The sequence below is a fragment of the Panthera uncia genome (assembly GCF_023721935.1).
Source record: "Panthera uncia isolate 11264 chromosome E2 unlocalized genomic scaffold, Puncia_PCG_1.0 HiC_scaffold_19, whole genome shotgun sequence".
Lineage (NCBI taxonomy): Eukaryota > Metazoa > Chordata > Mammalia > Carnivora > Felidae > Panthera > Panthera uncia.
Genome location: NW_026057588.1, coordinates 13,651,419 through 13,662,705, shown reverse-complemented (window position 1 = coordinate 13,662,705; position 11,287 = coordinate 13,651,419).

Genomic DNA, 11,287 nt, shown 5'->3' with positions numbered 1-11,287 from the left:
CTGGAAGAGGCAAGGAGGATTTTCCCCTAGAGCCTCCAGAGGGAGCATGGCCCTACTGATAACCTTGATTTTGGCCCAGTGATACTGATTTCGAGCTTCTGGTTTCCAGAACTGTGAGAGATTGAATTTCTGTCTGACACCACAAAGTTTGTGGTAATTTGTTATGGTAGCCATAGCAAATTCACAGCATTCATTATACAGACTAGAACCTAGTCTCATTAATTTTTGCAAAAAGGGTTTTATTACAGGATGTTAAACGGCTGACAGAAATGTCAGGAAGGTTGAACAAATAGATTCTGTATGGACCATTCTGGTACCACTTCAAGAGCCAAACCATAGATTGGGCTTCTCAAGGGCCCGCTTCTTTTCTATGATCAGGACCTGGACTGCTTCATTGGGAATTGGCTTCCACTGGCGTGTTCAGGAAGACAGCACAACCAGAAATCTGTCCCAGTGGGACAGCTGCCATCAGGAAATGCCTGTGATTAGAAAGACCACCACAGAACGGCATAGCCTTTCATGATGGCGGAGCCATCGGGTGAGTGGTTTCTAGCTCATGTCCACCATTCAGATCTTGTATGAGGGCATCTGACTAGACAAGCTCAAATGGAAGAAGGCAGACCCTGGCTGCAGGGGTGTCTGGGAAATGTAGTTTTTTTTTTTTAATTTTTTTTTCAACGTTTTTTATTTATTTTTGGGACAGAGAGAGACAGAGCATGAACGGGGGAGGGGCAGAGAGAGAGGGAGACACAGAATCGGAAACAGGCTCCAGGCTCCGAGCCATCAGCCCAGAGCCTGACGCGGGGCTCGAACTCACGGACCGCGAGATCTTGACCTGGCTGAAGTCGGACGCTTAACCGACTGCGCCACCCAGGCGCCCCTGGGAAATGTAGTTTTTAAACCTTCTAGCCTCTGCAAGCATCAAGTCATACAAGAGGGAAGTTGAAATGGATGTTCAGCACCAACCCACCGCATCCAAGACAGGTTTCCCAGCAATTACCAGGAAACACAAGGAGATCCCTTCTTCCCCTTCTTCCCCTGAATGTCTCTGTGTCTCTATAAGATGCCTGGAACTTCAGCAGCCATCTTGAGACCATGAGGGTCTGAGAACAAGCTAATTCCCTTTAAAAAAAAGCAGATCAGAAAGATGGAAGGAATCTAAGTCCTCCATACTTCCTTTTTTTAAAGTTATTTATTTATTTTGAGAGAAACAAAGATAGTGCAAGCTGGGGAGGGGCAGAGAGAGAAGGAGAGAGAGAGGGAGAGAGAGAATCCCAAGCAGGCTTTGCACTGCCAGCGCAGAGCCCAACACAGGGCTTGAACTCATGAAACTGTGAGATCATGACCTGAGCCAAAACCAAGAGTCAGTCACTTACCCAACTGAGCCACCAAGGAGCCCCTACATACTTCTTTTTTTAAAATTTAGGGGCGCGTAGGTGGCTCAGTCAGTTGAGCATCCGACTTCGGCTCAGGTCAAGATCTCACAGTTCATGGGTTTGAGCCCCACTTTGGGCTCTGTGCTGAAGCTCAGAGCCTGGAGCTGCTTCGGATTCTGTCTTCCTCTCTCTGTCCCTCCCCCGCTCATGCTCTGTCTCCATCTCTCTCAAAAATAGATAAACATTAAAAAAAATTTTTTTAATTTATTATTATTTTGGGAGCATCTGGGTGTCTCATTTGGTTGAGTGTCTAACCCTTGGTTTCGTCTCAGGTCATGATCTCATCGTTCATGAGATCAAGCCCCGCATCAGGCTCTGCAATGAGAGCACAGAGCCTGCTTTGCATTCTCTCTCTCCCTCTCTCTCTGCCCCTTCCCTCCCAAATAAATAAGTAAACTTTAAAATTTTTTATTATTTTTAAATTCAAGCATAATTAACATACAGCATTATACTAGTTTCAAGTGTACAACGTAGTGATTCAACAATGCTATACATTTCTCAGTGTTCATCAAGATAAGTGTACTCTTAATCCCCTTTATCTATGTCACCCATCCCCCCCACCTCCTCCCTCCATACTTCCTTGACCTTCTAAAATGCACTATCCACCCCCACCCCCACCCCCAGCCACCTACATTTAGACTCCTTAATTGTGACAAAATACATTGTCCTTAATGCTTAAGCCCATGAAACAGGGTTTTCAGTTATTTGCAGCCTGGTGACCTGAATCAGGCAAACTTTCTGTCTGGAAAGAGAAGGGCCTTCTAGAAGAGCACAGTTCTTTTATGTAAATATTTAGCAGTTTGCATGTGCTGGTCACTGGAGACAGTGTTGATAAGACCTTGTCCTTGTGGAGCTTTGGATTCCCCTTTTCATCCATTAAGGTCTAACTAGATCAGGGTGCCTGGGTGGCTCCGTTGGTTCAGCATCTGACTCTTGATTTCGGCTCAGGTCATGATCTCACCGCCCATGGGTTCAAGCCCCGAATTGGGCTCTGTGATGGTGGCTCAGAGCCTGCTTCGGATTCTCTCTCTCTCCCTTTCCCTCCAGGTCTCCCTCCCCCACTCATTCTTGCTCTTTCTAAAAATAAATAAATAAATAAGTAAACAAACAAACAAACAAACATTAAAAAAAAAGATCTAACTAGATCACCTCTTCCTCTGAGAAGCCTTCACTGGACCCACTAGTAAGTCATTCTTTGCTTTTCTTCTTACACACTTTGCACATGACACTTACCAAGTTTATGTGAGCTCTTTGGTAATGTGGCCTCTGAGCCCTCAAAAGGCTGGGACAGTGGGCCACTTTCTAGTATCAAGGGCCAAGGCCTTGACTCTATAGCTATCTGGAACATATGATTAATGAATGAAGGAATGAACCAACAACTATTATGAAGTCATCACCCCTGAGCTGGGACATTACCTTGGGGGATCCCCTAGAAGAGGGCATCCAATTGCATTGGGACTCTTAGTCATCATCAAGAAATGTCCTCTTGGGGTACCTGGCAAGCTTAGTCAGTAGAACATGCAACTCTTTAAAAAAAATGTGACTCTTGATCTCAGGGTTGTGGGTTCTAGCCCCACATTGGGCATAGAACTTACTTAAAAATTATGTCCTCTTAGGGGCACCTGGGTGGCTCTGTTGGTTAAGCGTCCAACTTCGGCTCAGGTCATGATCTCACAGTCCGTGAGTTTGAGCCCTGCGTCGGGCTCTGTGCTGACAGCTCAGAGCCTGGAGCCTGGTTCGGATTCTGTGTCTTCCTCTCTCTCTCTGTCCCTCCCCCACTCACACTCTGTTTCTAGCTCTCTCAAGAATAAATAAACGTTAAAAAAATTAAAAAAACAAATATGTCCTTTTAAAGTACTTTCTCCATTTAGTCAATAAACATCTACTGAGTACCTACTCTGTGCTAGGCCCTGAACTGGGGGAAAATGGGACACTGTAATGACCAAGAGAACCCAGGTCCAGACCTCACCAAGTTCAGTTGATCTGAAACTCTCCAGCACTTGATATTTTCAGTCTTTCTGGTTTTAGTCAGTCAAGTAGGAGAGTAATGGTAACTCATTGTGGGTTTTTTGTTTGTTTTTTAAATGTTTACTTACTTATTTAGAGAGAGAGAGAGTGAGTGCATGCACATGCATGAGGGGAGGGAGGGGCAGAGAGAGAGGGAGACAGATCAAATGGGGCTTGATCCCACGAACACTGAGATCATGACCTGAGCTGAAATCAAGAATCAGAGGCTTAATAGACTGAGCCACCCAGGTTCCCCTCATTATGATTTTAATTTGTGTTTCATGACTAATGCTGATGAGCAGGGTTTCATATTCTTATTTGCACCCCACATATTTTCTTTGGGGAAGTGTCTGTTCAAAACTTTTGCCCATTTTTACTGAGTTGTCTTATTATTGAGTTGCAAGTTTTAAAAAATATGTTCTGGATGAAAGGCCATTTTATCAGATCATTGGCAAATATTTTCTCCCCATCTGTGGCTTATCTTTTCATGTCTTAACCTTGTCTCTTTTTAATGTATAGCTTTACTGGGGTATAATTGATACACCATAAACTGCATATGTTTGTAACAAGTTTGCAGTTTGATCAATTTTGACATATGAATACGTCCGTGAAGCCATCACCACAATCAAGATAGTAAACATACCCATCAGCCCCTAAAGTTTCCTCATGCCACTGTTGTAACTGTTCCCTCCTGCCCTTCCTTGTTTAAAAACCCCTCCCGAAATAAGTCGGAAAAGGGTCATGTATACTCTATGACTCCATTTATAGAACAGTCTGGAAAGGGCAGAACCAGGGACGCCTGGGTGGCTCAGTCGGTTAAGCGTCTGACTTCGGCTCAGGTCATGATCTCACAGTTCATGAGTTCGAACCCTGAGTTGGGCTCTGTGCTGACAGCTCAGAGCCTGGATCCTGCTTCAGATTCTGTCTCCCTCTCTCTCTGCCCCTTCCCTGCTCATGCTCTGTCTCTTTCCGTCTCTGAAAAATAATAAATAAATGTTCAAAAAATTTAAAACAAAAGGAAAGGACAGAACCACAGGGATGGAAGTCAGATGAGACTTCCAGGGCATGTCCCAGGTTGGCCCGCCCTGGCCCCAGAAACCTCTCATGCTCGGCTGTTCCTTCTTCTGCAGGCCGATGATGACACACACAGATCATCCTGCAAGGTTAATCCCCATTTAGGAGTCTTTTTCTATTATTTTATTTGTTTTCTATTGCTGCCCTAATAAATGACCACAAATTTAGCAGTTTAAACAACACATATCTTGGATCAGAAATCTCATCTGGGTCCTCGGCTTAGGGTCTCACAAGGCCAAACTCCAGGTGATGTTAGGACCACCTTCCTCGCTGCAGGCTCTGGGGAAGAATCTCCAGGTTGTTGGCTGAATTCCACTTACAGTTGTAGGATTGGGGTCTCTGCCTCTCACTGGGTATCCAGGGGCAGCAACAAGTCTTTGCTCCAGGGGCTGCCTGCATTCCTTCTCCTGCTTTCCACGTGGTCCCTTCCCTTCCAGTAACCCTGGGTGCCCCCCCCCCACAAGTTGAATCTCTGACTTCTCCTTCCAGCACATCTTTCTGACTCCAGACACAGAAAGTCCTCTGTGTTTAAGGGCTCATGTGAGAAGGGGCGCCTGGGTGTCTCAGTTGGTTGAGTGTCCAACTTCAGCTCAGATCACAGTCTCGAGGTTCTTGAGTTCAAGCCCCACATTGGACTTACTGCTGTCAGTGCAGAACCCACTTCAGATCTTCTATCCTTCCCTCTCTGCCCCTCCCCAGCTTGTGCTCTCTCACAAATAAATGAAGCATTTGAAATAAAAATAAATCAAATACCTTTAAAAAAGGGAGGGGGGGGTTCATGTGAGTAGAATGGGCTCACTCAGATGACTCAGGATCATTTTCCTGTCTTGTTGCCTGAAACCTCAGTGGCATCTACAAAGTCCCTTTGGCCATGTAACATACTTCTGTCACTTGTTTTTCTCATCCACCCAGCAACTTCTCAGGACCTACTTCATCTTCCAGACAACCTGGGTTGGCTCAAACTGACTTTGGCCTCTCCAGGAATCAGGACCTAGACGGTTGAGGAGAAATATTCCGCCTACCAAACATTATGGAGTTGCTAGAGCTTTTCATGTATTCTGGATTTGAGAATTTTATAAAGATATGTGTTTTTTAAATATTTTCTCCTAATCTGTGGCTTGTCTTTTTATTTTCTTAACAGTGTCTTTCAAGAGAAGTTTTCAATTTGGGGGGTTGCCTGGTGGACTCAGTAGAACATGTGACTCTTGACCTCGGGGTCATAAGTTCAAGCCCCACATTGGGTGTGGAGCCTACTTAAAATTTAATTTAATTTAATTTAATTTAATTTAATTAGAAGTTTTAAATTTTGATCAAGTTTTGGGGGGTGGGAGTGAGGGCAGGGTGGAAGGGAGGGCAGGGTGGGCGATGGGTAGTGAGGAGGGCACCTTTTGGGATGAGCACTGGGTGTTGTATGGAAACCAATTTGACAGTAAATTTCATATATTAAAAAATAAATAAATAAATAAATAAATAAATAAAAAATAAAATAAATTTTGATCAAGTTCAAGTTCTCAATATTTTTTTGTATGGTTTGTGCTTTTTGTGTCCCATCTAAGAAATTCCTGCTTAACCCAAAATCACAAGCATTTTTTCTTCTTAGAAGCTTCATAGTCTTAAAATTTACATTGAACCCTGATTCCTTTTAAGTTAATTTTTGCATATGGAGTGAAGTATGCCATGGGGGGTGGTATTTGTTTGTTTGCATGTAGATGCTCAGTTATTTCAGCACCTTTTGCAAAAACCAATTGACCATATGTGTGTGAGTTTTTGGACTCTGTTCTAGTCCCTTGATCTCCGTATCTACCTTTCGCCAATACTACACAATTGTCTTGACATCACTAGCTTTATCGTAAGTCTAGAAATCAGATGATGTGGGTCTTCCAATTTTTTTCTTTTCAAAATTATTTTCTTTTCCATATAAATTTAGGTATTTGCCTGTCCATTTCTCTTTTTTATGTTTACTTATTTATTTTGAGAGAGAGAGAGAACACAGGGGAGGGGCAGAGAGAGAGGGAGGGAGAAAGAATCCTTAGCAGGCTCCACACTCAGTGTAGAGCCCAACTTGGGGCTCGATCCCACAAACTGTGAGGTCATGACCTAACCTGAAATCGAGAGTTGGACACTCAACCAACTGAGCCACCCAGGTGCCCCAACCTGTCACTTTCTGAAATTAAAAAAAAAAAAAGTCTCCTGTGATTTTTTTTTTAATTTTTTTTAAATTTTTTTTATTTTATTTTTGGGACAGAGAGAGACAGAGCATGAACGGGGGAGGGTCAGAGAGAGAGGGAGACACAGAATAGGAAACAGGCTCCAGGCTCTGAGCCATCAGCCCAGAGCCTGACGCGGGGCTCGAACTCACGGACCGCGAGATCGTGACCTGGCTGAAGTCGGACGCTTAACCGACTGCGCCACCCAGGCGCCCCTCTCCTGTGATTTTGATTGGGATTTCATGGAATCTATAGGTCACTAGGTGCCTGGGTGGCTCAGTCAGTTAAGCGTCCGACTCTTGATCTCAGCTCAGGTCTTGATCTTAGGATCATGGGCTCAAGCCCTGCTTTGGGCTCCACGCTGGGTGTGAAGCCTACTTAAAATAAATAAGCAAATAAATAAAATATAGGTCAGTGGAGTACGCATGGACAGCTTAACAGTTTTGAGTCTTCCAACCCATAAAAATGATACAGCCCTCTATTTTCTTTGATTTCTTTCATCTTCTTTTATTTATCTCATTAATTAGTTTTCGGCACACAAATCTTGTTACATTTATTCCCAAGTACTTCATATTTTTGATGCTATTATATGTAGCACTGGCAAGTTTTCAGCATCTAATTGTTCATTGGTAGCATATAGAATTACAGGTGATTTTTGAATAATGACCTTGTTTCCTGTGACATTATTAAGCTTCTCAATTCTAATAGCTTGTGGTTTTTATTTTGTAGACCCCTTGGGATTTTCAATGTAGACAATCATGCTATCTGTGAGTAAAGACAATTTTATTTCTTCCCTTCCAATATGTATGCCTTATCTTTCTTCTTCCTGCCTTTCTGCACCGACTAGAACCTTCAGCAAAATACTAAATAAGATGGTGAAACTGGACATCCCTGCTTTATTCCCAATCTTATGCAAAAATAGCCTTCCACGATTAAGTATGATACTAATTTTCCCTTATCTCTTTTCCCTTCCTCAGACGTGAAAATTATGCCTGGAGTTATGACAGCCATTTTGCCACTAATGAGAGAAAAGCCAAGAAAATCTGTTTTGACATCGTTGAGCCACTAAACTAAAGCAGTCATCTCTTCCAAATTGGTTTTAATGTGAGGAAAAGAAATCCCTGTTTGGGGATATTCTGCTTCTTGCAGCCAAAGGTATTCCCAAGGTGATACAGTCAGTATTGCCCAGGATAGGTATAGGACATTAACTCAGTGTCAGGTAATTTGTGGTTGACCAGATGTCCAGAATCAAGTGACTATTCCAAATCCTCAAAGTTTCCAACACCATTAGGCTCTTAATATTATTGGAGGGGAAAATTAAAAGTAACCAACTTGAGGCACCTGGATGGCTCAGTAGGTTGAGCATCCAACTCTTGGTTTCAGCTCAGGTCATGATCTCACGGTTCGTGGGTTTGAGCCCCAAGTCAGGCTCTGTGCTGACAGTGCAGAGTCTGCTTGGGATTCTCTCTCTTTCTCTCTCTCTGCCCCCCGCCCCCACTTGCTCTCTATCCCTCTCTCTTTCTCTCAAAATAAATAAATAAATAAATAACATTTAAAAAGAGAGAGAGATGCGAACATTAACTTATTCTGGCTACACGTGGATTGTTTTCTCTGGGAAACTCTAGGGTGGACTGCCACACCCACCCTTCCTCCTAGTATCAGAAAAGGCAGGGCGTCCCACCTCTGTCTTCTCATCTACCCAACAACCTGCTACCCCTTCCGGGCAACCTGGATTTGCTGAAACTTACCTCAGCCCTCAGTCTCCTACATTTGCCCCAGTCCTTTGCTCAACCCCTGCAATCTGGCGCCCAGCCTCTCCAGCCCACCACGACTGCCAGTGGTAAAGTTTGGGGAGCCTTTTATTTGATGGGATGAGGAGAGATAATTGGTGAAGCAGTATCCTTTCCAACCTCCTTGTACTGCTTCATGCTATATTATAGAAGCTGGAATGCCAAAAACATTTCCCTAACTCCCTTTCTGTTAGTTCTGGATGCAGATGAGGTTCTGCCAACTAGGTGCATTCACAGAGCTTTGAAAGGGAGAAGTGAAATGTAAACCTTCTATCCACTGCTTTGATTTTCTTCTACAGCAGCATCTCAGGTTTCAAGATTCACAGATGTCAAGAAACGGGGGGACAACTTTATAATCGCTGAGCGCCAATCACAGGGTACGTTCCTGAAGTCAACAGTTCCGGTGATAAACTCATGACTCTGCCTCTTCTTTTACTTGTGGCAATGTTACTCATCAGAGTACAGTCAGGAAGAGAGAACCACTCTAGGTATTTCAAGTAACAGCATTTAAATTCAGAGATTTGGTTGCATAGGTGTTTGGAAGACTAAATAAGCAAAAAAAGGAATATCAGAGTAACCCAAATATCAGTAATGGAATAAATCAGCTACCACCTCTGGGACTGAAGAAACAAAGAAGACAGATGGTGTTCCCAGAATCTAGGATCTTTGAGGTAAAGCCCCACTTGATGGGGCTCTCAGACTATCAAGAGCTGGTGCTGGAAACTCCAAACCTCCAAGAAGGCACCATGGCAGCTCATGCTCAACTTCTTCTTCTTCTTCTTCTTCTTTTTAAGTTTATTTTTTTATTTTGAGAGGGAGAGAGAGAGAGTGCATGCACAGAGGAGGGGCAAAGAGAGGGAGATTGAGAATCCCAACAGGCTCCATGCTGTCAGCACCGAGCCTGCCGTGGGGCTCAAACTCACGAACCGTGAGATCATGACCTGAGCCAAAATTAAGAGTAGGACGCTCAACCAACTGAGCCACCCAGGTGCTCCATGCTCAGCTTCTGAAGGGAGTTCCCTGCAGCAGGTGTCCAGGCTCTGAATAGAGAACTGTGAAGCTGATTCTCTGATCACCAAAGCTACATTCCGTGGCGCTGGGTCTTTGACCATCCAGGGTGCATGGCACATTGGCCTACTGGTATACTTTAGGGGCTACAGAGCAATTAGTACTGGGAATACTGTCGTTTTCCAGCCGGAGCTCAAGCTGTCCATTGTGTAGTGGATGCTATGATAAATGGCCCAGATCCTCATTCAAGAATGAAGAAGTTATAGGGCGCCTGGGTGGCGCAGTCGGTTAAGCGTCCGACTTCAGCCAGGTCACGATCTCGCGGTCCGTGAGTTCGAGCCCCGCGTCAGGCTCTGGGCTGATGGCTCGGAGCCTGGAGCCTGTTTCCGATTCTGTGTCTCCCTCTCTCTCTGCCCCTCCCCCGTTCATGCTCTGTCTCTCTCTGTCCCCCCCAAAAAAAAAAAAAAAAACACGAGAAAAAAAAAAATAAAAAAAAAAAAAAAGAATGAAGAAGTTAGTTCTCTAGGTGCTGGAAGGGCTTAGCTGTCAGCTGTCTTTGGGAATTGCCTGAGTTGAAGAAAACTGCTTTGTCTAAATTCACACCTCCCTCCAGGGGCAGCCTGCATCCAACGATTGATAAATGTGGGGGTCTAAAGACCCAGATCGCTCACCCCAACTCAAGACAATTCTGAAGGGCCATCCAGAGCTCCCACAGGGTACAGGGAGGTCTTTGTTGGGAATACATTAAAGCTCTGCTTCCCCCTACCGAATCCTGCGACATTCCCCTCCCTTCTACAGGTATCAATCCTGAGAGCCTCCCCTGGTCTTCTTTCTGGGAACCTCAGCTATGACACACTGCTACTGGAAAGAAGGTGATCTGATCTAAAAGCAGAAAGAAAGCTCCCTTCTTCTCTCATTGGCAGACCTTAATCAGAAGATGGCAAAGGAGTCCAGGAAAATGTAGTTTGTAGGCTTTCAGCCCTATAATCATGGGGCAGGGTAGAGACAAATGAGCTTGGGGCTGAGACTATAGATGAATGATTAGTCCTCCCGATTTGCTACTGAATTCAACAGCCCCACAGTAGTCTCCTGAATTCCCTGGTTGTGGGAGAAATAGCAGCTCCCTGGTGGGCAAGTTCTGCGGCATTGTTTGAGGGTCATTCCTGGAGACCAAGCCTACAGCTTTCTCCTCCAAGCCTTTGACTGATTTTATAAGTGAACTAGTCAGGGTTCTCCAGAGAAACAGAATCAATAGGAGATTTATAGATATAGATATAGATATAGATATAGATATAGATATAGAGGTATTTAATATATATAATATATAATATAAACTATCATATATGGAGAGAGATTTATTTTAAGGAATTGGCTCACATAATTATGGAAGCTGGCCAATCCAAAATCTGCAGGGTGGACTGGAAAACTGGATACCCTGGGAAGAGACCAGGTTGCAGTTCAAGTCCAAAAACTATCTGCTGGAAGAATTTTCTCTTGCTCAGGGGAGGTCGGTCTTTTGTTCTATTCAGGCCTTTGAGTGAATGAAGCCCACCCACGTTATGAGGAACAATCTGCTTTACTCAAAGTCCGCAGATTTAAATGTTAATCTCATCCAAAAACGCCCTCACAGAAACATCAAGAATCACATTTGGCCAAATGTCTGGGCACCATGGCCCAGCCAAGCTGACATGTAAAATTAACCGTCACAGTAAGTACCTAAGTCTTACTATTAAACCCCTTTTGTTTATAATAGCTAGAGTGGTTT